A 5,266-nucleotide genomic window follows, 5' to 3' on the forward strand; every position below is an offset into this window, starting at 1 on the left:
ATTCGGATATGGTATGTATATTATTTTTATAACTATTGGTTCATTTATTGTTTATGAAAATTATGCCGACCAACGTGACATAGATTTTATTTATCTAGGATGTATGTGAATCGGAAATGCCAACCGACCCTATTGTCGAGAGGTTAAATTTAGTTGAAGAAGAAAACAATTTGTTGAAGGAAAAAATAAAAAAAATTGAGGAGGAGAAGATGATATTGGAGTTGCATGTTGCGGATGTCGTCGATGATCACAAGATCAAGATGGATGCAATGCACTTAAAGATTAGAAAGATTAGAAAATATGCCATTCATATCGAGGCTTGGTATCATTATGCCGTTGGATCAATTGTTACCTTGGTTGCGATTATGATCGCATTTGTTTTCGCATTGAAATGTTTTACATAGTTTCAATGTATGGTTTAATTAATTAGATGCTATGGAGAGCTATATGTTGTTAGATGAGAAATGTATACACTTTGGTTTTAATGTGATGATGAACTTCTATTAATTTGGACACTTAATTATATATAATGCACGCAGATGAACCGGCAATGGATGTACGGTGACAGACACACCCGCGAGTACATTAAGGGCGTGCATGAGTTTCTCGATGCGGCTGAGGCAAACAAGTAGAATGGTTTATGTGTTGTCCATGCACTGAATGTGGGAATACGAGGTCTTACTCTAACCGGAAAATCCTTCACTCCCACCTGCTTTACAAGGGTTTCATGCCACACTATAATGTTTGGACGAGGCACGGAGAAATAGGGGTTATGATGGAAGACGGAGAAGAAGAAGACTACGATGACAACTATGTGCCCCCTGAATACGGTGATGCTGCAATGGGGGGAGCTGGTGAAGATCAAGAGGAACCAGACGATGTGCCCAATGATGCTGCAACGGGTGAAGCTGCTGAAGATCAAGAGGAACCAGACGATGTGCCCGATGATGATGATCTCCGCCGGGTCATTATCGATGCAAGGACGCAATGCATTAGTCAAAAGGAGAAGCTGAAGTTCGATCGCATGTTAGAGGATCACAAAAAAGGGTTATACCCCAATTGCAAAGATGGCAACACAAAGCTCGGTACCGTACTGGAATTGCTGCAGTGGAAGGCAGAGAATGCTGTGACTGACAAAGGATTTGAGAAGCTACTGAAAATATTGAAGAAGAAGCTTCCAAAGGATAACGAATTGCCCGATAGTACATACGCAGCAAAGAAGGTCGTATGCCCTCTAGGATTGGAGGTGGAGAAGATACATGCATGCCCTAATGACTGCATCCTCTACCGCGGTGCATACAAGGATCTGAACGCATGCCCGGTATGCGGTGCATTGCGGTATAAGATCAGACGAGATGACCCTGGTGATGTTGACGGCGAGCCCCCCAGGAAGAGGGTTCCTGCAAAGGTGATGTAGTATGCTCCTATAATACCACGGTTGAAACGTCTGTTCAAAACGAAGAGCATGCCAAGTTGATGCGATGGCACAGTGAGAACCGAAAGAAAGATGGGAAGTTGAGAGCACCCGCTGACGGGTCGCAGTGGAGAAAAATTGAGAGAAAGTACTGGGATGAGTTTGCAAAGGACCCAAGGAATGTATGGTTTGCTTTAAGCGCGGATGGCATTAATCCTTTCGGGGAGCAAAGCAGCAATCACAGCACCTGGCCCGTGACTCTATGTATGTATAACCTTCCTCCTTGGATGTGCATGAAGCGGAAGTTCATTATGATGCCAGTTCTCATCCAAGGCCCTAAGCAACCCGGCAACGAAATTGATGTGTACCTAAGGCCATTAGTTGAAGAACTTTTACAGCTGTGGAATGAAAACGGTGTACGTACGTGGGATGAGCACAGACAGGAGGAATTTAACCTTAAGGCGTTGCTGTTCGTGACCATCAACGATTGGCCCGCTCTCAGTAACCTTTCAGGACAGACAAACAAAGGATACCACGCATGCACGCACTGTTTAGATGACACTGAAAGTATATACCTGGACAAATGCAGGAAGAATGTGTACCTGAGCCATCGTCGATTTCTTCCGACCAACCATCAATGTCGAAAGAAAGGCAAGCATTTCAAAGGTGAGGCAGATCACCGGAAGAAGCCCGCCATGCGCACCGGTGATCACGTGCTTGCTATGGTTGATGATTTACACTACGTAATCATTGAAAAGGGCCCCGGTGGACTAGCTGTTCCGAATGACGCTGAGGGACACGCACCCATGTGGAAGAAGAAATCTATATTTTGGGACCTACCCTACTGGAAAGACCTAGAGGTCTGCTCCTCAATCAACGTGATGCACGTGACGAAGAACCTTTGCGTGAACCTGCTAGGCTTCTTGGGCGTGTATGGGAAGACAAAAGATACACCTGAGGCACGGGAGGACCTGCAACGTTTGCACGAAAAAGACGGCATGCCTCCGAAGCAGTATAAAGATCCTTCCAGCTACGCTCTTACGAAAGAACAGAAAGAAATCTTCTTTGAATGCCTGCTCAGTATGAAGGTCACGGCTGGCTTCTCGTCGAATATAAAGGGAATAATAAATATGCCAGAGAAAAAGTTTCAGAACCTAAAGTCTCATGACTGCCACGTGATTATGACGCAACTGCTTCCGATTGTATTGAGGGGGCTTCTACCGGAAAACGTCCGATTAGCCATTGTGAAGCTATGTGCATTCCTCAATGCAATCTCTCAGAAGGTGATCGATCCAGAAATCGTACCAAGGCTAAGGAGTGATGTGGCGCAATGTCTTTTCAGTTTCGAGCTGGTGTTCCCACCATCCTTCTTCAATATCATGACGCACGTCCTAGTTCATCTAGTCGACGAGATTGTCATCCTGGGGCCCGTATTTCTACACAATATGTTCCCCTTTGAGAGGTTCATGGAAGTCCTAAAGAAATATGTCCGTAATCGCGCTAGGCCAGAAGGAAGCATCTCCATGGGCCATCAAACAGAGGATGTTATTGGGTTTTGTGTTGACTTCATTCCTGGCCCTAACAAGATAGGTCTCCCTAAATTGCGGTATGAGGGGAGACTGACTGGAAAAGGCACTCTTGGAAGAGACTCAATAATATGCAGGGACGAATATTCTTGGTCTCAAACACACTACACAGTTCTACAGAACTCTACCTTGGTGACCCCGTATGTCGATGAACACAAGAACAGTCTACGCTCCAAACACCCGGAGCAGTGCGACGACTGGATTACATGTGAACACATCAGGACTTTCAGCAGTTGGTTGGAAACACGTCTCAGAGGTGACAACACTGTTTGTGATGAGTTGTACTTGTTGTCCAGGGGACCATCTTTGACTGTATTGACTTACAAAGGATACGAGATAAATGAGAATACATTTTACACGATCACCCAAGATCAAAAGAGCACCAACCAAAACAGCGGTGTCCGCTTTGATGCAGCAACCGAGAGCGGAAAGGATACATATTATGGTTACATAGTGGACATATGGGAACTTGACTACGGACCTGATTTTAAGGTCCCTTTGTTTAAGTGCAAATGGGTCAATCTGTTAGGCGGCGGGGTACAGGTAGACCCACAGTACGGAATGACAACAGTGGATCTGAAAAATCTTGGGTACACTGACGAACCGTTCGTCCTAGCCAATGATGTGGCACAGGTTATCTATGTGAAGGACATGTCTACCAAACCGAGAAAAAGAAAAGATAAGGAAGCGAATACATCATACGATGAGCCAAAGCACCACATAGTTCTTTTAGGAAAAAGGGACATCCTGGGAGTGGACGGCAAGACAGACATGTCTGAAGATTATAAAAAGTTCCACGAAATTCCTCCCTTCAATGTCAAGGCTGACCCAAGCATCCTGATAAACAATGAAGATTATCCATGGTTACGGCGCAATAAGCAAATGATACAAGCGAAGAAAAAGTGAAGACTTTCTCCTGCAACTATTATGATGATACCATGCCAAATTTGTAACAGACGAGTATGCTATGCCAACTTTTTCAGAGTTCATTTGAAAACTATGAATTTAGGTCAAATTTTCTCTATAGGTGCATCTATGTTCAAATTTTAACTATTCAAATTTGAAAACTAATGGCACTAACAGGAAGTTTATATTTTTTCTAAAACTAATGGCACTAACAGAAAGTTTATAATTTTGCTGACCTAAAAGCAAAAAGAATTAAAAAATAAAGCAAAAAACAAAAGAAAATAAATAATACAGAAAACAAAACAAAAAAACTGGAAAAAAAATAAAAATAGCAACAATAAGTATTTTGTTGTAAGTAGAAACAAAATAAAATAAATAAAGCAACAAAGAAAACAAAAAAACTAAAAAAGTGTTTTCAAATTTGAAAACTAATGGCACTAACAGAAAGTTTATAATTTTTCTAAAACTAAAAGCAAAAAGAATTAAAAAATAAAGCAAAAAACAAAAGGAAATAAATAATGCAGAAAACAAAACAAAAAAACTGGAAAAAAATAGGGCTCACCCCTATAATATTTGTTATGACTAACTAAAATTACCAAATTGAGTATAATGATAAAACACAGTAATATTAAATAGCAGGAAAAAGATTGACTCAAAAATCAATTTTTATAGTAAAGTTATTCATAAACTAGTGATTCACACAAATTTAAACTATTCAAATTTTAAAACTAATGGCACTAACAGAAAGTTTATAATTTTTGTGACCTAAAATAAAAAAGAAATCACTACAAAACTATAAGTATTTAGTTCTAAGTAGAAACAAAAAAACAAAAAAAAATAAAAAAAGTGTCACCTACTGGGCCTCCACGGCCTAAATACGACTAGAAACCCTACCATGGGCCAGGATTCAGACCCGCGGGAGGCCCAGTAGGCCCACAGGCACAGATTGCAGTGTTAGGCCCGAAAGCCTGCTTTAGAGAGGAGCTCGAGAGGGAAGGCGCACCGCACCTTATAAACAGGTGCGCCTCCCTCTCAACAAGCGAGGTGGGACTAAATATTTGGGTTCGGGGCAGCACAGGCCTTTGGTCCTGGTTGGTGGCACCAACCGGGACTAAAGGGGGGCATTAGTCCCGGGTCGTAGGTGGCACCAACCGGGACTAAAGGGGTGCATTAGTCCCGGTTGGTTTCACGAACCGGGACCAATGCTCTTGCTATATATACAACACTTGTCAAAAATTTCATTCAGTTCCTCATTCTCCCCGCCGCCGACGCCACCCTCTACCCCGATGCCCTGCTCCTCGTCGTCGTCGCCCGCGCACGTCGTCGCAGCCCCCGTCGTCGCCCGCGCCCCGCGCCGCCC

Source organism: Triticum dicoccoides, chromosome 4A (assembly GCF_002162155.2).
Source record: "Triticum dicoccoides isolate Atlit2015 ecotype Zavitan chromosome 4A, WEW_v2.0, whole genome shotgun sequence".
Classification (NCBI taxonomy): domain Eukaryota; kingdom Viridiplantae; phylum Streptophyta; class Magnoliopsida; order Poales; family Poaceae; genus Triticum; species Triticum dicoccoides.